Raw genomic sequence first — 26,855 nt, forward strand, 5'->3', positions numbered from 1 at the left:
ATCGACTTGCTCATACCAAACTCTTCTAGGTGTCCCTAAAGTCAGGAGCGAGGTGTGGGAAGGTGAAAAAGCAAACCATTCATCTATTCCGATTACGAGATCCGCCGTTTCTTCGAGAAAGCATAGAATGGGTGATCGTCACGTGATACGTCAAGCAAGTGAAGAGGAGAAAAGCGCAACGCCCAAACAAGAGCCGTACGCTTATAACGGGGCGCTCAGCCGCGGAAACAATTGAAGTCATTCGTCACTTTTGACTCACCCGCCTGGGCCAGGACCCCATTCAACCAAATCTCACTCAGGCAGCCATTGTTGTCGGCTTACACCTTTTTCTCCCAACACCTTTCCGTCACCCTTACTTTTTATTATAATTTTATTTATTTCTTTCCCTTTCCGTCCCACCTCCCTTTTAAGCCGATTTGCAATTCAAAGCAGTGTAGGTAACCGGCCTTTCAGGCACACAGCGGAGGGAAGCTAGGATGATCGCAGCCGAGTTGAGAAAAGCGCATTAACTTACTTTCGGGATTGAATTATCACGTCCGTCGTGACCGAAAAAACGAAACCCCACCGAAATTTTATTTTATTTCGCTATCTGGAGCAAGGTGACGATTTCCCGGCCTTAAATCCCAGGAGGGTAACATAAAATGATCTTAATTCAAAGAATGCAATATGAGGCGCACTTACGGATCGTTTTACAAAATAGAAAAGAAGGTGCGTGTTAGACACATTTATTAAAGGCCATCTTCGCACGGGGGAAAGCAATTTATGTACCAATTCTTTAGACATAAATCTCCCTTATTTTAACGTTTCCGTAGGGCTTACAAATGTGATGAGGCTCTAAGTTTGAGTCTACTTTTAGCAATGAAATATATCTGTTCTTAGGCAGCATCGCACTCAGAATCGTTTGTCAAATAGATCAGTAACATAGATATTAACCGGAGAGCCGTTCACAGCATTCCATAGTGGTGACAGGACAATAGCATACGCAAACAATAGTCTTTCCACACCAAAATAAGGACCGATTTCAAAACCTATGGTTAACGCTAACCTTAAGATGAAACAGCCTTTAAATTAACCTAGACGTTAAAATAAGGGAGATTTATACCTAACGGATTGGTATATAAATCGCTTTCCACCGTACGAAGATGGCCTTTCATAAATGTGTCTAACACGCCCCTTTTTTCTATTTAATTAGGATTTACCTGGGATTTTAACCCGGGACCACTCGATCAGCAGCCAAGCAGGTACTCTACGGTGCATATTATCATCCTCTAGGTAAAGTTGAAGGTTGTATCATCTTATGGTTAGTGCTAAACAGGCATTATAAAACTGGTTCTAAGAAGCCCTGACTTTGCGCCGATTATTTCAGCACGCACGCAAATGTTTCAACCCGAAGGATGGTATGGACATGTGAAGGTGGACCTCACCCAGGACTAAGCCCTGAACGCGTGAATTCCATTCATTCAGAGAAGGGGGCTACGTTTAAGGGGGCATCGTTTACATTGGGATACGTCGCACTTGGTGGTTTTGTTTGGGAGTCTCCGAAGGATTTACCTGCTATTTGAACCTGGGACTACTCAATCATCAGCCAAGTAGGTACTCTACGCCAAAGGCGGATTTAGGGGTGGGCACGGGGGTACGTGCCCCTCGCTCCCCTCCAGGCCCTTAAAAAGTATGCAAGATTTTTAAAATGGTCCCGTTATAATTGCGTTCGTTTTGTATCACGGGGTATACTTGTGCCCCCCCCCCCCAGAACAATATCCTGGGAATGGCCTTGCTTGTGCGTCCCCTAGAAATAAATCCTGGATCCGCCCCTGCTCTACGCAGTACACTATCATCCTCTAGTACAAACAAATAAATATAGAAACCATTGTGCATGTTTATTCCTCATCTTACATCTCAATTCGCCACTGTTTGTGCCATATCGAAATCCTCGTTAAGAGCCTCGTTTTGATGGAAAATTTCTTCTTGACCTTTATCTCCCCAAAGAAGTTACCGAACGGGATTTATTTTGAGGACCCAACCGGATTCACTTGTATCCTTTTACCATAGTTATATTGTGTACCCAAAAAATCATTATTTGCACTTATCTCAGAAATTACTAAATTTCACAGGCACCCCTTGACTTGTCGGGTCCTCATTTCATTCCATAAGCATAAAGGCTTATACCAAAATAAATCAAAATATTTACCATGAAATTTCCTTTCCTATGCAACAAACAAAAAATGCAATCTTTTAACGGCAGTCTGTAAAACACGAGTAAGTAGCTCGGGGAATTTTTCACCGAAATGACTTTCCCTGGTTTCGCAGTGCAACCTCAATTACGAGTAGGAAAATAGCAATTACAGAGTACAAACATAAATTATGAAGCGGATGGAAATGACGCAAAATCGATTGTTTCCCAGCAATCGGGAGAACTCTAACGACCCTATTTAATGGCAAAACTGTGCCAAACCGCGCTCCAAGCCCAGATTTCTCAGGTAAATAGCAACGGGGCACAAAACGACCTATCGGAAGTGGTTGCCACAGCGGAAGTCAGGCGTAACGGATTGACGCGTTCGATTGCATTGTTGGACCAGGCAGAGAACCGCGGCAATCTTAAAACCACGAATAGTACGACGCCAAAATTGCCTATTTTGTTACTATTTTATTCCGACCAGTTCGGCAAATTACAGCCCATTCTTTCGACGGAAAATATTTCTTTGTGGGTTTTTCACGTTTTTTTTATTGATCTGCTGCATTCTCGACTTATATAATCGCGATCACAACGGAAGACGCTACCGCCAGAATATATGTTCTAACTAGAACGATAAAAATGACAAACATTTGATCTAACAATTCGAGCATGAAGATAAGCGTATGACTGAAATAAGTTGCACTAACTATGATGATCCCTCCACTTGAGATTCATTAACGACGTAAATAATTCTTTCCATTTTCAGCCGACTAAGGTTTAGCAGCGTGACGTTTAGATTTGAGGGAAAGAAGAAACATTTTGGTACATTAGGTGCATTATCAGTGTTTTTTTTTGTCCAAGACATGAATGGATTCCACAGTTGCTACAATAAAAATTGTGACGTCAGAAATCCGTTTTAATGCTGTTGCCAAGCGCCAAAATGCAAAAGTGTATCACGGGGCGTAAATGATTATGTATGTGATCGAAGTTGTTGATGTTATAAGATACCTGAGATAGATCCAGTTGCCCGCACGACCTATATCTGATTTCGCAAATGTTTAGAGAATACTGCGGCCGTAAATGGGGAACGATTGAGAGGTCTGGTCAGATTTAAAATGCGAAGAGACGCACAAACTACCGGTTTCATATTTCAATCCACCGCGTTGACTGAGACGACGAAACCGGTACTTTTTACATCTGATCACATTAAACCAGCGGCGAACGCAAATCGACGTTTCGTTCGAGTCCTGGACCTATTCCAACTCGTTAAAGCTCACAACTTTGGATTTCAGGTCAATACATTTTTTTTGATGCTTCATCCGGACACTTCGATTTTTTTTTTAATGTTTCAGTTTTCTATTCCAGGGTTTTGGCAACTTTCCATTCAGCAAACCACACTCATTAAGCAACTCCCGAAGAAAAAGTCTAACTTGGATGGACATAAATGGCCCATTTCCTGATAAAAACAGTTAATAAGTGAAGTGAAATTTATTAGCGTATCTAACATTGAACCACACGTATATGAAGAACACTTCGCTAAGGGGTGACTTCTTCCCTTAGAAGTCTCTCGATAAATGAATTATGAATAAAATGGCTGGTAAAAGACAAAAGAGAACTTAAAATAAAAGTGTACTTAATAATATTCACAGTGTACCTCTGGAAAAATCATGTTTTTTGTAACAATTTGTATATTAAAGTAAATTTTGATAACTGATAATTAACTGTCTTAGCTGAAATCTGTCATCGTAGGTCGTAAAAGATAACATTTTCAACATAGGTACGAAAATTCCGACAGCTAATGTCCCAATTTACTGAAACGGAAATCGTTCCAACCAGCATTGTATGTACATAGTACTTACTTTGTCCAGTTTTATCACTCATCCATTGTGAGCCACAATTCAGGTGAATTCTTCCATATTTCCGAGTGAAGATGAACGCGATATGAAAGCTGTATGATCTTCAAATGAATCGCTTAATGGGTCATTCTTTTCTCGAAGTAGTAACGATGATTCATGGGAGGTGAACCGTTTACGCAGAAGTGAGCCGATACTCGCGCGCCGATGGGGGCCAATTTTTGAACTTCTAAACTATGCCCTTATTTTGCTTAATTTGTGACGTCATCCTCATTTGAACTCAAATTCACAAATGCAAGTCCCACCTTCACCAATACAGCAGAGTGGCGCAGTGGAAGCGTGCTGGGCCCATAACCCAGAGGTCCGTGGATCGAAACCACGCTCTGCTAACTTTTTTTTGCTCGAGCTCAATTTACTACAATCAACTAGGTGAAAAAAATTCAAATTATTCCGAGTAGTTAAGTTCACAAAGATAAATATTTTTACCATCGCTTTGATGCAACACATATTTCCAAACATATGGTTAAGTAGCAGGGGCGGATCCAGGATTTTTTTCTGGGAGGGGCACAAGCAAGGCCGTATCCAGGATTTTGTTCTGGGTGGGGCACAAGGATACCTCGTAATACAAAATGAATGCAATGATAATGGGACTGTATCAAAAATCTTGCATATTTTTGAGGGTCTGGGGGGGGCACGTGCCCCCGTGCCCCCCCCCCTGGATCCGCCTATGTTAAGTAGTATAAAGATGCAGTATAAAGTCGACAAAGAGTTACGCTTCTGTACAACAATGGTGCCACGTGTTTCAATCAATAAACTGCTTGGTGATAATGGATCAAAACACAATATTTTCGACATATTCCGTCCTCAAAGAAATTGAAAATCTTGTTCAACGAAATAGAGGGAGTGAATATTAGAAAAGTAAGTTTGAGATGAAAGTTATGAGTCGCGAAAATCACGCTCAGAGAACTTAAAAAAAATGCAATGAGTTTACCAACAAAGCGCCAAGCGGCAATCTGAATATTGAGTGAATTATTACGTCTACGGACCATATCTCGTATAAAAGGAAGTGAAGAAGGAGGGGAGGAAACTAGTTCACCCCCACCCCCTCTACTACCACCCTTCAATACCCACCCTCACCTCAACTGGAAAACGAACATAAGTAAATGGCCGGAAGACAGTACAACAGGTTGCAGACGCAACACTTTTCGTCAAAACTGCACCGTGCTAAAGAAAGCGTTCTACTCGGTTATTAAACGAATTGCGCTGGGAGCTGCTAGACACTCGGAGGCTACTCGGTAGGCCTAGACTGATTGAGCAATTGAAAGCTGATATATTTAAGAACGCCACGAGGCGAAATTTTCCGTTTTTTTGCAAACTCCTCCCGAATTACTAGAATCGCAAAAAAAAGGAGTTTCGTCGTCTAGGCTAAAAATTTTAATATTCTAAAATGAGAGAAACTCTGTGAGAGCGATACGGAGAACATCATATTCGAACCCCATCATATTTTCAAGTCCGAGTTTTCAGGTTCAGGTTTTCAGGTTTCAGTCTATGTATCTCTCTGCACTCAGCTCCGTGCTGCGGACATTTTTGGAAATAATCAAATGCGATTAAAAAGCTGCAACAAAAGCAAACTTCGACGGGAAAGCACTGGAGCCTCCTCAATGTAGTCGCATTGATTTCTTAGTCCCACAGAAACGATAAAATGAAAGAGATGTTTTGCCGAACAGATAAGTGTAGGAACTTGTTTTCCCCCTAACAATAAAGGATCTTAACCCTTCACTGCATTTTGTATCACATGTGATACACTATACTCATTGCTGGTTAAGAAGATAATATACATCCCGTTTTACTATGTGGTTTTCGAAGCAGTCAGTATGTACCAAAGGTGATCAGCTTCTAATTATGTTGAAGGAAGTCAGCTCCCCGCATGAGAAACGAATAAGAGGATTTACCCTAGTGATATATATAGATGTAATTAATATAGGAGAAGTTTTCAATGAGTATGTATATCATATGTGATACCATGGGCGTACCCAGCGAGGGGCAGGAGGGGGCAGCTGCACTCCTCCCCCTAGAAGCATCAATCGCAAATGTCTTTACGGAAAATAATATTTTTTGAAGCAAATAATTTCAAAAAGATCTGTTATAGTTTCCTTAAAATGTTGATTTCATTCACCTTTACCATGCTTAAATCTTACCTGCAACTTGAGCAACCATGGCTCCCCCCCCCCCTAGTTTTCACCCTGGGTACGCCCTTGTGAGATATATATCTATTTAATGTAAAAGGTATGTTCTCTTCAACATATTTTGACTCTTTAATATGTGTCATACATGATACCTATTAAAATTTCCCTTAAAAATTAAAAAAAATAGCAGAAAAATGCATTAAACTGTAGTAATTGAAGCGTTTCTGAATATATTTTATAAATAAAACATAATTAGAACTTCATGAAGTTATGAGTTAATAAATGCTTCTAATAGCTTCTAAAGCTAAAAGAATAAAATATAGTGGACGTCTTGAGTAAAATCTCTCTAAAGCTACTCGTCCGTTGGTGACCAAATATCGAAACTTGATCCAATCTCAAAGCTTTGACCAATGGAGACTAGTCTCAGCTTCCAAATGGTATTTAGGAATTGGAAGGCAGTGTCAACTTATGGTTAGCGCTAATCAGACATTTTAAAACCGGCTCTAATTGTTGGACTGTACATGAGGCAACTGCTAGGGAAGCGGTTGAAGAGAATAGCCATATATATCTCTCCAATCGTTCGAAAATCACCTATAAAAATGCGTCATACTATGATATAATGGTAGAACAATGAAAACCTGAACCGATAAATAAAAATCTCTTTGATAGTTGAGGCTATAAAGTTGTCAGCGACACCTGTAAAAACACCTTGAAGACGTCCGAAAATTATTTTCCTTGAGGATCGATCGTTTCTCACGTCCAAGATGGCGTTGGAAGCCCATGCTTACCGGCAGTCAGTTGTCTCCGAATATTCTCTCTTAATAAATTCCCGTCTTTCCTCTGAAGAATCTCTCCAAGGAAGAGAAAAGAAAAAAAAAACAAAATTAAAAAAAAAAACTTTTTCCTTCGTGGTCCTCCGTGTGTCCTGCGACCGCACCTCCTCTACCGACCTAACGGGAAACTACTCTCTCCCAGCAAAGATGAGACACATTCCAAGAATAGTACCGCGTCTAAATCCACTGTCATCCCATTATTTAATGGAATGGGCCGTCGTATTTCGAGGTTCAGTTCGGAATATATATTTTAAAAATTCAAAATTCCTTCCACAAATAATCACATTTTTCAATCCACTGTGATGAGATTGGTTGAAACATCAAAATACCGTTCTCTAACCGTCTAAACTATTTGTAGTTGTTGAATTCGGTGGCTAGAAAAAAAGGGAAAAAACCTGCTGCAAAACTGGTGTATAGGTAAGAACGTGCCTACTCGTTCGCCAGTTTTTTTATACATAGAGTCGATTGCGATAGGGACCCGTATATTCACGTGCTTCGATGCGTCGCTTACTTCTCGAGCTATTCGCGACGAAAAATTGAGGGCCTTTACCCTATTGCAAACAAGTTGATGACGTCGCGATCTAATTTCAATCGTATTACCACTTCTTATAGCTACTATTCGGCATTTTGCTTGGGTACCGCGTGGTTCGTTGTTTTTTTTGCACTCACATGAACGATTCCTTCCGTCAGTAGTGGGTTCCACCTGATCGAGTTAATGAGCCAGATATCTATAATGACGTCAATAACTCATGAAAAGTGGGCGACAACTTTTATTCCTTTTCTTTATGCTGGATATTTACATCAGTGTGCCACTACTGGTTTACATTCATCAAATTTTTTTAAATTTTCTGTGAGATATAAAGTCAGAGTTTACCCAGATTTGTTTTTTGAGGGTCGAAATAATGAAGTTCATTAGTAATTCTTTCAATAAAAAAACTGTAAGGCATTCTTTTGTTTTATTAGATCCATAGGCCAACGTCGGAGCAAGAGCTACATCGGAAGATGGACCTCGAAATTTTTGGATATGTTCTGCCTACTTTATATATATGCCTGTTGATTTAAATGGAGGGTAATTTGGGAGTTAACCAATTTATATTAGAGAGCTGAGAGTAATACTTTTTTCTGTTTTATAAAGTATGAGGGAATGGTTGAAGATGTAAGATTTTGTATCCCTTCCTGACCTATCTTTCCTATCTATCCTTTTAATGAATTGCAATTTCGGGTCTGACTGAACGATCCCATTGGGTGAATAATGACAATGGTGAAGAGTGTAAAGCCTGGGTTAAACAAAGATATATCGCATAGCACGAATCTATTTGAGCATACCACATTTGTTAGTTAGCATCGAATTGAAAAAGCGATCACAATTAGAAATTTCCTTTTGAGGACAAAAGTCATCAGGGAAGAAAAACCGGAAAGTAAATCATAGTAATTTGTAATTCATTGCCAATTCATAAACTTTTCTCGTCGATATGTATACTGAATTACGACCGCTAGAAAATGCCGATGCTATCGCTATGGAAATAACTCTCTCGGTCAGCAATAGAATTTCTCATGCCGGTATTTCGCGCGAAAGCAATCACTCCCGTCGCCAAGGTAACGGGGAAAAGGGTATAGAGTAAATAATAATTGTCGCCTTGGATGGATGTGGGTTGGTGCCTATTAGAATTTCGCATCCAATGACGCCTTCACTTTTGCCCTAGCAAACTACAGAGATCCTTATCGGGTGAATAATAACTTTCAGCGACGAAAGCAACTTCCTATTTTTAACCGTTGAAGCTGTTCGCATAACAGATAAGCAATTAGTACTGAAGAAAAATACAAACACTTAAATTAAAACAGTATCTGATGCCAACTCAAATATAAGAAAATGATAACCAATACCTTGGACTGATTGGATAACAAGACGAGAGAAATGATATATTGAGCTGGTTAAAAAAACTGGCACCTCATTAGCAACATAGACCATGAAACCTATTAAAGCCTATTGATTTTTCTCGATTGGTTGCAAAAAATTACTATCTCTTTTCCTAACATTAGATATTGAATCTCACGTATACTTCCAGGCCTGACGAATCCGGTAGAATAAAGAATTATTCAAGATAACTCAACAAGTACTTATAATAAAAGGCTATTTGTTCTTTCCACAATGATTTAATACTTGGCGACCGATTTCGACGTATTCTACGTCATAATCAAGCACATCTTATGGCATAATAAGACGAGAGGTATGATATATAGAGTTGGAAAAGATAATATTGTGGTATTGTATTAAAGTATTTGATAGCCGAGTGTATTCATCGTCGAGTATTTAATCAGTGTGGGAAGTACAAAGTGCCTTTTATTAGTACTATGCAAAACTTCCACAGAGGAAATTCACTTTCAACGTCATAACTTCACAAAACTTAAATTAGCGTTAACAATGGACTTAAACTCAAAATGATTGTTTGTTTGTTTATTTCTAAGAAAATAAAATGCCGTAACTCGATTCGGCATAGTCAGTATAAAGATAAAGCTTAAATTTCTCTTGAAATTTATTATTGTAAAATAAAATTAAACATGTACGAGAAATAATTATGTTTATCAAGAGATACGAACACGATAATGAGTCCTTTAAAACCAATCTCACGATTGGAGGCACAACCGAGATAATATGTTATTAGTTGATGTGGTTCGTAATGACTAAATTTACGTCATGTTATATTCTTGTAAAGAGAGATTTTTCTAGAGTGTATAGGTTTACGAATTCGTTTTTTCCTCAAACAATACAGAGCTTTGATAAACTCTAGGTGGAACTCATTGTCAGTCGTCAAACATCTAAAATGCGCACCATTTTTTTCGAACGGCTAACGGCTGGTGTACACTGTACAGGCATCCCCCGCCACATGCCTGTTGAGAAGGCTGGCGGGTTAGCTTGTAGTTGCAGATTTTAGTATGAAGATTATCAATTGATATTTTAGCATCGACTCAACCTGAAGATCAGAGCAATGAAACCCTTCTTCTGGGAACGTCAAGGAACTTAACGGTAGTGACCGATCGGAAATCTAGAGTCAGCGCATTCTTTTCGTCCGATTTGGATTTGTAGAAAAAAGCCGCCTTCCCCTAATAAGGGAGTTTCAGAATTTCGTGGAATTGACCGGGAGGAAATACTGGAGGGCCGGACCAATGACCAGCCTCTTGCCAAAAAAAAAACTCCTGACGGCTAAGTCTATGAATAAGTTTAAGTTATATCATGTAGTCTACATTTAGGTTACTAGGGAGCGGTGAATACCATGGCACGACAGAATAAGAGTCAAAAAAGCTTCCCAAAAACCGGAGTGACGCCAAATATGTACTATAGAGGATCTTTGATTTCTTCTATTGCCTCACACGAGGTAAGGATTAGAAAGAGAAGAAGAAGGGTACAAATAAACAATAGCGATCAATAAAACAATTCAAAATTCAAGGTTTTTTTTCTTTTCGATGTGAAAAATCTCCACCAGCATGGTTGTTTTATTTGCGTCAAACATTTTCGCCATATCAACCAGTGTAATTCGTTGTATTAAGTATATGACCAACGTTTCGTCTATCCTTATCAGGGTGAATGAATAACTCTGAGTGAACAACATCTCATTTTTTTTTATTTAGTCAAATATTCCCCTTGATGACGATGGACGATTCACTCGTTGAAATATTGGTGACATACAACGAATTGAACCGGTGGTCATCCCGACAAGGCTTAACGAAGATAGTTCGCCGGGAAATAATTACTTCATACGATTGTTTTAATAAACTGTGATCACATTAGGACCATACTAGACGATATAGAGTGAGCATTGAACTGTGTGAAGCCAATATCAGGTTTGTCCACTAATGAGAATATTGATTATGTACGCAATATTTCACTTCGATTGTAACCACCCGACCAAATATTCGACTCATAGCAATTTTTTTAGTAATAATAATATTTAAAGTGTATATATGTTGTAGTTTGTAGATGCCAATTTATCGCCTAGTGTTACTGGGCAGCCCAATATTTCGGTCGGATATCAATGCAGCGGTAAAAGTTCATCGGATTAGCATGAAGGACTGACCCGCCGCAGGTTCTTGTTCACTCCAACAAGCTACTTGTGTAAGAAATATAATAATTTGGAGCGCATTCGTTTCTGCTTTTAGTAACAAAAAGATTAAAATTTATAACATTGATCTGAAACTATTTTTTATGACAATTGCAAAAAAATGTTTATAATAGGTAATTTATTTTAATTTATATTTTTTTAATCGAAATTAGATCAGGTTTTAAACTTCGGTGAACTCTGTTTCAGTCGGTTCGCGAGATAAATGTATTTTTAACATTGAAGATGTCAGGGTTTTACACTGGCTTACATCCTCCATATCTCCTTCCAAGTCCTAAATTCCTGATGACCATGGACGGGTTGCTCGTCGAAACGTTGGGAGGAGATATCAAAGACCTGACCCGGTGCAAAACCCGAGAAATCTTAATTGCTATTGTTTGCCGGGAAAGAACCAAACATTACAATGTAATTTTGAATTTTTACTTTCTCGAATCTATTTTCATTCAATTTTAGAGAAGGTCGTGCACAAGTATAAAATAATAATACTTTCCTGATGTACAGTGTACACATTGTACACACTCATATAGAATATCTGTTCCCAATCCGATCACTCACACACAGCACATAGTAAGAGACAGTGGAGAAGGAGGAAGAGAAATGGAATTGAGGGGAAAGTGGGGGCGGAAACCTGTCCCACTGGTTTTCTCCCTTCCCCTCCCCTACCTCTCCACCCTACTCCGATCAACCCCCAGCATCCAATGGATGAAGTTGGAGGCAGAAGTGGACGAAAGATCGTGCAGCCGGGAGGCTATACGAGGACTGAAGGAGGAAGCCAAGAACCAACTAGCGGCCAAGATGCATATTCGAGAAGAGATTTCGGTCAACGAGATTATACGACGAAAGAAAATCGACAGGTTTTGACATAGATATTAGGATTCGAACGACAACTTGGTGGTGGACAAAGATAGCCAAAAGGATCCGATTCTAATAACCGGTAGCCCATTAACAGCCAAACGACCGTCAACAATTGAAAAAAAGGCTGAGTATCAAGAATCCGTTGAGTATCAACAATTTAGGCTGGCCAGAGGCAAATGTTAGACTATCAATAAACGGCAAACTATCAACAATAGACTTAGCAACGACAATCAGTAAAGCTTCAGCGAAAAGATGGAATCTAATAATCAGAAGAGCATCAGCAATAGCCTGGTTATAAGCCAACAGTACAGCGTTAACAATAGGTTGACAATCTGACTTCAATAGAGCATGAACAATAAGCTCACCATTAACAACAAGAAGAGCACGACCGTTAACAATTGAAAAATTAAAAAGAAGGCTGAGCATCGCATCGACAATTCGTAGAGTAACAACAAATGCCTCTGCGGGACAGAGGCAAAGGTTAGACCATGAATGAATGCCAAGCCATCAACAATAGACTGAGCATCAGCATTCATAAAATTTTCAAGTAAAAGATGGAATCTAGTAATTAGAAGAGCTTCAGCAATAGCCTGTCTACAAGCCAACAGTACAGCGATAACAATAGGTTGACAATTTGATTTCAATAGAGCTTGAGCAACAAGTTCACCAATGAAAACCAGTAGAGCATCAACAATAGCTAAACTTTAACAAAGCTTACCCATGAACATAAATACCTTTCGCACAAGTAACAATTATTCAATGATTAGCGAGGCTCAAACCTATTGTATGAACGAGATGACCATGTTACGAAGCATTTTTCGGAATAATAATATGGAAATTACGTAGCTGACCACAGAGAAAAAACCTACCCATTAAAAATAATTAACCAAGGAGATTTAAAGTACAAGCATACTTATTTAATGTAAACAGACTTATAGCTGAAAATTACTCCAATAAGGAGCAAAGATTATATGTAACGTTATTTTTAATTTTTAACAACTCACCGATAAAAAAATCATACGCTATGCAGTCTCTTACCTGAAAGAAAAGAAAAACTCACATTAGAACAGAAAAACTTGTTGAGCATTGTCTTCGACCAAAATTTTCAATCAAATAAGATAGAAACTAAGCAATACGTAGTATATGTATATCAATAACCTCATCATATCACAGGCAAGTCACAAAGTATTTTGCAGTTCCTCTAAAATGAGTTTTGTGTCCCCCACTTGGAGCTTTGTCCTTAATGCTACTATGACAGACAAATATAAACTTTAAATGATAAAATGAGAACAGGAAAAAGATAATTGGTCTTGAAGCAATGACTTTAATAACTATTATCATATATCAAACGGTATGCGCAAGGCCGTAACCAGGGGAGGGATCAAGGGGGATTGATCCCCCCCCGAAATGAAAAAAATTAAATAGATACTTTATGCTCGCTTGGTGCTCACACGACGATATTAGGTATATAGCGGCGCAGGGACATCTAGTAGTCCAATGCGACATAAGTCAATAATTATCTAAGCGAATTTGTAGGTGCAGTGTGTGTAGTTGTAGTGCAGTGTGTGAAATAATAGTGCTGTTAATTAGTAGAGAGGTGAGTGACTTATGAGCGTCCTGAGGGACCGCAGAATTGACATCGACACCGAGGAGTTAATTCATTTGGTCGCTGCAAAAAAAAGCTAGAAGGCTACATTCAATTTTATAATAATATTTTTATATTTTCCTTTAAGGGTTTATAATAAATATGTATATTTAACCGTATACGCTATTTTATTTATCTTATAAAAATAATTTTATGTTTGTCTACTATTCCATAAACCCCCCGAAAATATTTTCTGGCTACGGCCTTGGGTATGCGTAAGTTACAGGATATTTTCACTGAAGAACGCTACCAAATGATTTGTAGAATACCATGAATGTCTCATTAATGAGAATCAAAAAATCTTCAATCGGTCCTTCACACCTGCTAAACCAACAATAAACAACATGGCATATTGGTTCCAATTTTTCCAAGCTATATTTTCAATAATAGTAAACACGTGCACAGGGCACACCGTGAATGACGCCAATTCAGCATATACATAGAGAGAGGCTTCATGCTTGCGCTAAATCTCGGCAGAAAAAAAACGTCTTCTGAAAGGGACGAAATCGAAAAGAGAAATGATTCAAGGAGGAGAAAAACGCAGCTGCGATTGCATTCAAAGGACTCTCAAGAAAAGGCCTACGCTCCCATCTGCTACGGCCTCCTTCTTCCTCCTCCACTGAAGGTATACACACAATTCATGCCCATTGTCCCTCGTGCTGACCACTCCTCAAGACACCAGGTGACCAAGGCAACAAAGGATTCCGTATTCATTCTAATTAGAATCGCATCCAATGAAAACTGGTCTTTTGAGTTCACATTTTATTTAGAGCGGCAATTTTCCGAATATGTCTAAAAAAAACCATAGGCTTATGAACTTCAATATAATTCTTCCTGCATTCCACTGAAATCTAACCTAACTTTTCTACGGTTTTTAGAAGTATTTATCGAATAAGTTCAACCGATTCAGGCGTGATATAGTTAAAGTTTGATACATTGAAATAAAATTTAGTTGCACTGATCCACAATTATGCATCTACCTTTTATTTCAATAAGTCGAATAACTATCCACTGGCTTACCAATAGCATTCCTATATCAGTACCTAGTGAATTGCCTATGGCAACCATCATTGTAATCTTCGACTGTCTGTTGACATGGATGGAGTCAGGCATCAGAATCGATCATCTGATGAAACGTGGTAGGGAAAATGCGGACAATAATTTTCAAAAATACGTTGCTAAGTGACGTGTAGGCACCCCGAAAAGGGTACCACGAGGTTTTAATGACGTAAAAAAGGCCTATATAGTTAAGAGATAACTCCATGTGTATTGCCACAAAATCCGATCGTTGGTACAAAGGAAGTGATACTTATGTTGTAGTAACGAATTGTAGCGGCACCATCGTGCTAGATAGTGTTGATACCAGTCCTCTTGTGACCTTTGACCACTCTGCGGTTCCCTGCTCTCTCCGCCCTAATGTTGCACAAGGCCCGTCGGCGTGATGAAAGGAACAATCTCCACTGATTTACAAAGACGTGTTAACGGACGCACTTGAGGCAGATCGTGTTCTCCTTCTTTGAGGGAGTAAACACCCGATCCAGAGGTCAATTAACCTATGTACTATGTGACTTCCGACAAAGCAGTATAGACGAGTTAACGTCTACAACCTCGGACGCGGGTTATCACAGACATAGGGGTGATCCCGTGAGTAAAATGACACTTGGGCAAGCAAGGGGCTGTGGTAGATATGCCCGAGTGCGATGAAATTTGGGAAGCACGAACAATGGCGACTGCCATGATGCGTCATTCAAGAACACACAAATAAAACGTATATGAAAAGGTTATTTTTTTGGAAATCACTCAAATAATTGCTTGCATAATAAAATGTATTCCTGGTTTGCTTGGTGATCTGAACTTGTTTCGGCAGTTATAATTCACATTATCCTAAACGCATATATCCCACTATCTAGTTCTGTCAAATCCAAAACGTCAGAGGCCATAATTTGCATCCCAGCCTTCGATTTTTTTGTCGGTGAATCAACCTTTAAATTAAAAAAATCGAACGAAATAAAACGGTGTAACAAACAAATTATGGTTATACTTAGTGCGTTGAAACGTGCTGTTTAGTATATAAATTTAGTGGGAAAATGTCACAGTATTTCTATTACGGATAAATTACACTATATCCGCTTCATCCATACTCCGCACATTTTACCTACCTCGTTGGATAAGAACGTCCGAAAGGTACTCTCTGAACGAGTGAATGAATCGGAATTCTCATGACGTCACCGACTCAAGAAAAGAGGGTGGCATCTTAAGTATTTTTTATTTCAAACTAATGACTCGGAGAATGGCTGAGTAAGGAAAATTATTTTTTTCATCGTAACTTATCATTCTCTTTTATACACCGAATTCTCAATTGTACACAGACTACACGAGTTGAGCAAGCTATACAACCTGAGAATTTCAAAAAACAAAACAAAGACTATGGCATTTTTAGGAAGCAACCCGATAAGAACAAAAATTGTTATTGAGGATCAAGTCCTGGAGCAAGTGTCGCACTTCCAGTACTTAGGATGCGACATAACATATGACGAGGAAAAAGATATTATAAATAAGGTTAACACTTTCCAGAGAATATGTGGCACTATCAGAAGAACTCTAAAGAACAAAACAAGAAAAGAAACGCAAATGAAATTTTACAAAGTGATGGCAGTCCCTACTGTACTCTACGGATCAGAATGTTGGGTACCAAAAAAGAAGGAATTAAGGCAGAATCGTCTGAAATGAAATTTTTAAGATCAGTAAAAGGCTGCACAATATTGGATAAAATAAGAAACACTCAAATAAGAGATGAACTGGGTGTCCAAGCAGTCACTGAAAAATTAAAAGACTACAAACATAGGTGGAAGGAACATTTACTTCGAATGCCAAATGAAAGAATTCCAAAGCAAGCAATGGAATATCAACCATTTGGCAAGAGAAGTATAGGAAGACCAAGGAAAAGATGGTGATGTGGAGCCGGAACAGGCTTAGTAGCCTAATCCTGGAAGGAAGAAGAAGAAGAAGATTCTCAATTGTAATTTTTTTAATTTATTGCAATTTCCAATTTGAGTGAAAGACCCTGTCTATCTATGTTTTGCTATAATTCGCACTGACGTCTAGGAAAGGGGAAAATAGGGTTCAGGAAACGCGTGTTCCATCCATTAAGAGGCCAAATTTTATAGGCACGAGCGTGAGCAGTAGGCTAGGTGGCGACACGCAGATGTGTCCTACCCCACCATTTGGATAAAAAAAAGAAGACATACGCAGGCCGAGCCCAAAGAGAAGAACGCAGAGCGGAGACCCGAAAGACGGAGCACGAGGTTCACCACGTGTTCTCGGGGACCTTAATGCATTTGCACGCTCTGCGGTCGGCAGCTGTTTCCTCGCATCCAGCAGACGGTAGGGCTCGTGCCAAAAAAGAGAAGGGTACACAGATATTCAATCTGTCACATCCGACACCTTGCAACCGACTACTGTAATTATCCAGCCATTTTATTTTTTCGTATTCATTCATGTCAATCATGTCAGCACGGTAAACAGCGTTACCACAAAGTAAGGACTCTGGATTTTTATGGACGTTAAATAATTATGGTTGGACGAAATTTTCCGATTATAATTGTGTAGAACAATCTTAAAATGGATGAGATTGCGCAATCGTACAGTTGATCTCTAGTATGCTCGCTCAAAGCTCTCGTTTAATTAAGCTCAAATATTAATTATTTCAGATAATTACAATCGCACACTTTCGTCCAACCTTAAATACTTAATGTCCTTAAAAATCCCGAGTATTAAATAAAATGTCGAAAATGTCAATACCCTAGAAAACCCGTTTCCATGATAGCAGCGAAGTGCATAGCAAAAATGTTTACGTTACCATGGCTCAGTAACTAAGGAATTGTGATGCCGTGTTTATGGACAAAAATGCTTAAAATTATCTCCCCTACCACCTTAAGCACCCTGTATAGAAAATTCCCAAATACGAATCGAGTGATCATCGCTTTCAGCGCCCTATGTCCTCTCTGTATTTACTTATTCTGTGGTATAACCAATCCAGACACTTTTCACCCACATCCTCATCAACATACTGCACTAGTAACTTGAAGATTTTGCAATCTAAATGGTAAAAGGTCAGCAAAACTTTATGTAGATACTACACTTTTTAATAGTACTATGCTCAAAAACTTTGGTGATCTAAAACGAATTTCAAGGATAAATAACTAATGCTTGCATGGTTAATTGTGAAAATTAAAAAAGTATAATTTCTTGTGATCAATACATTTGTTCATGTTTATGACATTATGCGATGGTTACGCTCAAAACATATACTAAACCGCGTTAACTTGTTCTATGTTTTTTTCAATAAATTCTGTAAACAAAACATGATTATATAATTACAGGCTTATTGACGCCATTCTGAAATGTGCTTCTTTCCTTTCGTCAAATGGAGCACCATAGAGTTCAACCGCTGGGCGTTTGTGGGCAGAACAGGTGCTATCACTGTAGCGTGTGTGCGTGCATGATTTTTACCACCGTGCAGACGATAGTAATGGGATACTAATGTATTAAGGTATCGAAGGCGACGCGTGCCAACAGGGGCCAGAATCCGAAGACCACGTGGTCTCAGTGCAAGGTTCCTAGAGTAAAGGTTGCCTCATTCGCGACTCGGGCTCCCATTGGCTTGACGTCACTGTAGACCCAACTCTTAGCGCCATTTCAAATTCTAGCCTTTCCGCGGGCGTAACTGCTTACCGCAGCGAGTTCTTGAAGTTACCCTCTATCGAACACTATAAGCCGAATTTTAAATTGAATGCCGATTTATGAAAATAATGATGTTAAGATTTAAAAAAAGATAAATTCGTGTATTCAGACGCTATAATTTCCTGATGAAGTGATGAAATGGGAAGGTGTGCGAGCTAATTCCGTGTCCACACTTCCTTCCTGTAACTCTCAAAACACTGTTTTCCTTGTTACTTCCGCAATATAATTTAAACTTAGATTAATATGGCTTGGAGGAAAATACGCAAAAAACGAATTAGTTGCTTCAAAATATTACAGTTCCGCCACTTTTAAAATAGAAATTATGCTCGTTTTCATTCCTCGCCGGGCTTTTAAAATACGTACATAAGATAAAGAAAATTATGCAAGAGGACATTGAAATCCTTTGCTTCAATGGGAAGAAAAAAATAAGCATATAGAGTGATAAGAGTTGTAAATTTACCGTTATTACCATTTTCAAATCATTCGTAATAGGAATTCAAAGTGATCATACGTTAAGCAAAAAATCATACAGATGAAATGGAACTAACTTCAATATTATGCTTAGAGAAATAAGAATTCTCAGGTAAAATAATTCTAGAAATGGAAAATGAACCACCAACAGTTGCCGTTATCAAAACAGCACCATAGTTGCCCGCTTGAGTGGAGAACAGCCTTCGAATCAAAGGACTCTTCTTTATCTTAAATCCCACAGAAAGTTTCCACTGTAGCCTTCGGTCAAAAAACCTAAAAGAAAAATGCTTCATGGCACCAAAAAGCACTGCAGGAAACAAATTCGATTATTTTCAGTGACGATTGCTGAAACAAAAACTTAAACTAATGCATATCAGCTATTTGGTCGATCATAAGTCTGTTGTAGAAATTTAGCTCCATGGTCAAGGTTCATTTTGAAGAGGGTATAAATAATAAGACTCAAGAATTTATGTAAAAGGATTTACTGAACAATTTTTAAATCTTTTTAGAGGCACTACCAAAGTTGCTCTTCTTTGTTGCATTTTTTTGTTCAAACATTTTATTCTTGTGAAGACCCTCTGCTTGGCGTAACATTTAATAATTGCTTTGTCCAAGTTGGAGACACAGCACAGAACATTGGTAATTTGTCGAATTAGTCCTAATTAGAGGGTAGAGTCTACTTCATTACAGTTCGCAGGTAAATATAAACGCGAAGGAGTGCATAAAAATATTATATGGTTTGACTCAAGTCATCATTCATAAGTTTATATAGGCTATTCTTAACCAATTTACTAGTTCGAGAGAAAATATTATGATTAAAATTAACGTAATTTTCTTTTATGTGAGCTACGATTTAACACTTGATTCCTGATAAATATTTTTATACACGCTAAAACTTATCTGCCCCTAAATTAATAAACAATTTTGCGCAACCGTGGCCTCGAAAATTTGTCAATAGCTGTCAAAGGCATACGAAAGGACTCAAATTTACAGACTTAGTACAAGAAATTTGTTTACCTGATATCTTACCATTGCCACACGATGTTACTCATAGCATACGAGGTAAACGATGAATTTACAAAATAGTCCCTGCATGAATGAGTGCGCAAAATATTAATTTCAATTTGCATTAAAAGGGAATAATTCCTGATTTTCGAATGCAATATGGGCATCTAAGTTCTTGATTACGAAATCTTTAGCATATCCACTTAGTTTGTCTGACTGATTCACGTTCACCACTTTTTTCACATGTGTGGGGGGCGAGACACGGTCAATGATTCGATTAGTTAATACATAAAATAAAAAGATTTTTCAACTTAAGCATCCGCCTGTGATATGAGACATTCCGTCCAGCTTTCTTCGTTTTCGACAAGCTGTTGGAGCACGTTGTCACAGTACAACGGGAGCCTGGCATATCCGACGATTAAAGGCGCTCTTTACCCACAAAAAGTTCGTCTTATGAGTAGTGGATTACAAAGACGATTTCCAGTGAAATTGCAGGAAATGTGTTCAGATTCGCGTTAAACACAAGGCGGCACAATGTCTCAGGAACTTGTTCTCTCTCTATTTCTAGCGTGCAAACAATGAAATGGCTAGGATCAGCTGGGATACAGGGTCTACAGTGACGTAATGGGACTTCTGCTGGCGCATGCGCAGTTACGAATGAGGCAACCTTACAGTCTAAGAACCTTGGTCTCAGTGGAAGGACAGGAGGCGCTCCTGTGATTCATTTTTTTCATCGTTCCTCGCTCCAGTCTGCGATGCGACAAAAAATGGTTCCGTATCGTGCAGATGTACAAACCAAGCATATGGGATACATGAGACGGAGGAACGTAATATGAACCGAATGTGCAAGGATTGAATTGCGAAGAAGGACCCAGCGATTTCTTATCGAATTCTCATTCGGGAAACAAATTTAACCGATAGGGAGTACAAATATCCGTTTCGTCTTTGTCGATCTTTTAAATGGTATTTCATATTCATAATATAAAACAGTGGCGTAACTAGGAATATGCTTTGGAGGTGATGGTATGGCCTGGGGTGGCGAACCCCCGCCCCAAGTCTGGGAAATTTTTTGAAAAATTTATGAAAACAATTTATGATTTTGAGATCACGTGATTTCTTACGGACCTAAATCGACCATAGCATTAGTTTTCATGACGTTCACTTCGATAGGATATTAATTACTATTAAAATAAAATATTCATGACGAATTAGAAATTCTAGGTATTTAATCAAATTTATAGATAACTATTTCATTCGCTTATAGTTTCTATTACACATACTTAGACTGGAGTTTGATTTTTAATTCTAGTCTACCCTTTTGTTTGAATTTGAGCCACATAGAGAGCTCTTGCTCTGGCAATAAGGCGGTTGCGTTGTCTCAAACAACAGCAACTACATGTAAATTTTTAAACGAGTCAAAATTCAGAGTGGCACAGTGGAGGTGTTCTAGTCATATAATCCAGTAGTCCGGGCATCGAAATCACGCTCAAGTAATATTTTCATTTACTCAGATATATTTCCGGAGCTGTTTCGTGGAAGAGTTAAAGAAAATAAATGCACAACGAACCGCGTGCCCGTTGGGAAGGGTTCTGTGCAAGGGGACTAGAGTTCTGTTGACGGACGTCGTCGTCAGGGAGTAAAAATAAACAAGAGTCGTAGTTTAGTAAGGGTTCACGCAGCGGTGGCTGCGGCTAAAATCGTACTCGCGCCTCCCGCTGAGAAAGATAATCGCGCCGCGATGCTCAACTGTTCACGAGTAAGGCCGTCCACCGCGCGCCGCTCCAGTTACCGATACGTACGCACTGCCCCAGAGAGCTATGACTTCATCCAGCCACTGAACGGCGGATCCTTGAGGTGGGCGCGTTTAACCTCTAACGGTCGGGTCAATGACTCGGTCGCAGTAACTGGTCAGGGAAGGTGATCACTAATGAGGTCGTTCATTCACAAACGATATCGCGATCCATTGAAATAATTTGGTAGATGAATGAGAAAAATGGCTAAGACGAAAATAACACCTCCAGTCAGCCATTCTCTCGTAAGATTGAGAAAAAAGAAACGCGAAAGTTGCCGCCCAATTTTCTAGAGTTTCTGACGTCATTACATTGCTGATTACCTGAGTCGATCAGGGAGAACATTTAATTGAGGGAGGGAATCGCTCATAGCATTGCAAAACTCAAGGTAACAGGCGTGGCCCATGTACAAGGCGAGTAGCTCTCAAGCGGTAAGCAGCTTGGCATGAGCTCTTGACGCCATCAACGTCTATGCTGAAGAGTTAAAAACCATCGTAATTTCGCCGCGAATCTCTAGGGAAGTATACGACGGATCGAAAAACGGAAAAATTCCGCTTTCTTTATTTTTCAAGCGCTACCAACATCGACTATAACAAAAAAATAGTGAGCGAGCCCACTGCTCATTAAGGGTGAGAATTTCATTTTCATGGAAAAGATAATTCATTGACCGCTCTGCCTCAAAGTTGATCATCGTCCCCTCAGTTCCTTTCCCTTATCCCTCTTACTCGTTTCGCCAACCTATTTTGCGTGACCCAACCTACAATATGTGCAGCAAAATTGTAAATACAGGTAGATAGAATATTCTATGAAGTATTGAATTTTTAAGTTTCTGCTTACGGATCTAAATCCAAGCAAAGGTAAATTACAATATTTTAACACAGATTGAAAAGGCGAATTCAAAGCAAAAATAGAGTACCTAATAATATGAAACCACTTTTCATGATTAGATTATTTTTCAATTATACCCTACTTATATTTGCTTACACCGTAACATCACATTAAATAACAATTGGGTCTGTTTTCATCCATTCAATGTATTACAATTCCGCAGCCGTATTCAGCAGCCGACTGGCACCAAATGTCCCTATCAAAAGTACATATTACAACCCGAAATTATCTAGAAGCGATTACAATGCCACAGCCGGCCCGCATAAGATTAAAGCTATTAGTGAGAATCACGCTGTCAAACGCTATAAATGTTACAAGGAAAAAACAAAAGAGAATATGTAACCGCAATGTCTGTGATAAGGTTAAATGATAAAGGTGCGAGTGCATTGCGGTGAATGGAGATGAGTAATGTCTTGGCCCACCATCACTGCATAGTAATCACAACAACAGGTAGACAACTCGCGAGTTACCGGAATTGTTTCAAGTGGGGCAGTGCGGCCAATCAAGAGAGAGCCCTCGGCGCGACAATCGTACGTTTCCCGCCTAATGCTTAACGACCGCGCTGTGAAGCAATCACGAAGCGTCAAAGCCGGTCGCGAGCCGCAATGCTGATAGCGGCTCATTTCGTATGCAGCTGTGACGATCGAGTTCTCTCGCCGTGAAGAAAAAAAGAGACAGTCGAGAAAATGAAAGGGTGATTACCGTTAAACGTCCTGTCATTGAGCACTCGCCGATAAGCACATACGGAACACGCTCATTGCAAGAAAATGAACATCTGCACGACATTTTATTATCCGGGATTAAGTGTCACTTCCTTCCACGCGGAATAAAAAGTAATTGAGCTTTATCATCGGAGTACTCTTCGCTGGCAATGAAACGTGCCCAATAAAACGATTTCGTACATTAGAGATCAGGGGGATAATTTTCCACGCGACTCTCGCCATCACGAATATTTCTACAAAGGATTCTTCAATGGGCCACTTCAATCACAGCGCTTTTTAATTGGTTTACAAAAGTCGGCACCCCTCTGAGCGATGCGAGTGTCGATTCAACGTGAAAACAATCGAGTGGGCAGCGGCATTCTATATGGAAACATTTCATTCATGGAAAAACGTTGCGCAGAACCTGGTCAAATCAGGGCGAAAATTAATGAGCGGTTTGGTCGATTGTGAATCAACGTGAGAATTACCGTCAAGTTTAAGGAACGCGTGCTGACGCAGTCATTTGTTTTAGCGTATCACGCGCTTTTTTCTCGCGTATTGTCAATTCAAACTGTGAATTAGCGAAGAATGCACCATGGGATGAAAAATAAAATGAATATGCTCGTCATATGGAATGGAGAAGTGAATAGGGTGGTTTCCTATCATTTTTTATTGCCTAAATCGAAAGGTTATTACTCCTGGAGTACATATTTCACGCTTTTAGATTTTTAAATGACCATGTCTATTTTACGCGAATTAATGAAAAGTGAAAATTTTCAAGCACGCGAAAACGCGACGGCTGAGTATGAATTCTGGCAAAAGCCCGTGTGACGTCTGGCTGCCGCTGAGGGAGGCCACCTGGTTGCGAGGCTATGAACGCCGCTACGATGCAGGCTGCTTGCTGCCGAGCATGGCGGTAGCGTAGAGTACCCTGCTAGCAGGTAGTGCTTCGCTTAAATAAGGATTATTAATGCCCTATCAAATGAAGAAAACTTTCCGACCTTATGAATTTTAATAGGTAATTATTAAGAGGTGTTTCCCTGAGCTCTGTGCCTCCTGCATGAATTGGTAATCTCAGACGATGTAAAACTCCTATCTCCTCGTATAGAATCTAGGGCCCTGAGACGTCACGTGGAGTGGCATCGCATGGGTCAACACCACCTAGTCTAGGTGGTGTTGCATGGGCGCCAATCTGGCCTCTTTCAAATGAGGATAAAATTGACCATTGGCATTTGTCTAAACCTGTATTTCTAAAACCAAATAATTTGTATATTATGAATACACTAATGGTGGGTAACGAATCGCAGTCAATGCCTTTCGATTACTTTGATAAAGGAAACTACCCTATTCTAGAGAAGGAACAGAGGCGGCTAAAAAATCTACTATAATTATACTTATAATATACTACTTATAATTCAATTTCAATCTAGTGTGAGCTGCAGTTTGCGGTTAGAAATCCACTTCTTCAGAAGAATGATATATGATGTTCAGTGAGGGCTAATTTTTTTCATAAACGTCCCTCAGCCATTATGCTAATTTTTCAATGGGTACTTCATTTGATTTTGCGCTATTTTTTCATGAATCTGCCTTAAGAAAGAAATGTGCGTGCTTATTTCTTCACCCCAGTGACTCTTTCACCCCTTCGCTCGGGTGAAAATAAAACGCTTCCTCAGCACCCCTCCATACTGTGTGGCGTAGTGTTTCTCCACCCAGCCTCCCTTGCTTCCCGGCGTCGCATCATACAAAGAACCACATTCATGGCGATTACAGATCTGACCTCTGCACACAACATGCGAGAAACCAGAGGCCATCTGGTCCTCCTCGGTCTGGCGTAAGGATACCCACACTACATCGAAAGAACCCAAGCAAGCATTTTCCTTTCAGATTTTACACTTTCTACTGAATTGAGGAGGTGACTCGCGGAGATTTGGGAATCTTCCATTGAAATCGAATTGAAATTAAACTGACCGAGAGCAAAGTCAATATAGATTCCGGATATGCATTGAGCAACACTTGTAACCTGTGCCCAAAACCATCCAAATGACTGGGCAAAATCATCACCAACACGGCAGCCAATGAGAGCGCGCCTCTGATGATCGCCAATCAGCAGTCACCTGAATACGAATGACTGTATGTAAGAAATGAAAAATCTCACTCGACACTCACAGCCCTGAGGAAATTTGCCGAGTCGGACATCAACTTTGACCTCACATATATTGTTAACGTGAAAACACAGGAAAGAAATAATCTGGAAAGTTATGCACAATTTATCTGAGAAAATGTATGCGAAGTTTGAACTTCCTAGCACAAAAAAAATCGTTTTTGAGGTTCTGGCCAGCTTTTTTCGATTCTAGCCGACTGTGCGTCGGCAGTTATGCAGTTCCTGACCCGGTGGCGATCTCGAGAACATTCCACGAAATTTCGGAATCTTTTTTGTAAAATTTTTGCGAAAAAAAAGTCGTGACACTGTTTCGGGTTGAGATATTATTGGGAGAAAACAATGACCATATTGGAGAGCAGAGATTGATTACCGGAAGAACGATGGGTGATAAGTATGATAGGAGTGTCACCATAATATCAGAGATACTCTTCAAAACTCGAACATCAAAAGGCTTTAATTGGGGTTAAATGCTTACATATTGTTTTATCATAAAATTAAGAAATGTACCAAGTCCATCACACATGGTGTATTAACCGCAATGATAATTAGCGAGTATAACTTCACGAGTAAATACGTAGGAGAAAATAGTATAAAAGTAAATTGTAAAGCAGGAAATTTGATTTCACTTGTTTGCAAAAATACTTCAACCGTAAAAATGACATAGGTTTCACACGATTTCGATATTATAGGTCTACCCATGCAGTAATTGCTGAAAAAGAACGAAAAATTTAGGGCAGACGATTGTGATACGGATTTTTCACGGCTCAAACATTTTATACAAACGCCATTGTTAGTACGATTCCAACAATGGCGTAAATTGTTCGTTCTTCGGTAAGTAACTCCTACATCCGCAAGCTTCTGATGAAATAAAGGAAGGCCGAAAAACAGATTTTTATGCGGCTAGCGCTAAAAAGCGAAAGGTATACGTGGAGACTGTCACACACGGTTAATGAGCCTATCTTTCGGCCACTATCAACGACTTCATGCGATGCCGTTATCCGCAAAATACAAAGAAAAACAAACGAAGATAAAACTTTGATAGTATTAGCCATATCGTAGTTCGCCGAGAGCTAAAAATAGAGCTATGAGCAAAATTGTTTTCAAGGCTGTATCAGCAGTATTGACAGGTAATTTTAAAGATACGGTATCGTTATAGTTCCTGTGAAATATATAAGAAAGTATCCCCTTAATTAAACGTTTTCCTTGGAGCACAAGCTAAGATTTCAAAAATAACTCTATATCCAGCCTTCATCTTCATTTAATAATAAGAGGTGCATCCCATTTCCTTCGTCAACACTTTAACGTACCAAGTTCTCGGTCGTACTCTCTGCCTTTTGTACGAAGTTGTACGTGCCTGAGTGAGTTTCTGATGAACTTTGCGTCTTTTATTTTAATTTTTCCAATAGTTATCCCTCTGCATTTTTTTTCATTTAGAA

General features: G+C 39.3%; 1 protein-coding gene and 1 non-coding gene across 2 annotated transcripts in view; one reads left to right on the plus strand and one right to left on the minus strand.

Annotated features, from left to right (window-relative positions):
• Positions 1–26,855, minus strand: part of LOC124163432 (semaphorin-5B) — a 318,709-nt gene that overhangs the window by 260,870 nt on the left and 30,984 nt on the right. The gene's annotated exons all lie outside the window — the stretch shown is intronic.
• Trnam-cau lies at positions 4,344–4,415 on the plus strand. The gene has a single exon. It is a non-coding gene; the product is annotated as a tRNA-Met (tRNA).

Source organism: Ischnura elegans, chromosome 8 (assembly GCF_921293095.1).
Source record: "Ischnura elegans chromosome 8, ioIscEleg1.1, whole genome shotgun sequence".
Classification (NCBI taxonomy): Eukaryota; Metazoa; Arthropoda; class Insecta; order Odonata; family Coenagrionidae; genus Ischnura; species Ischnura elegans.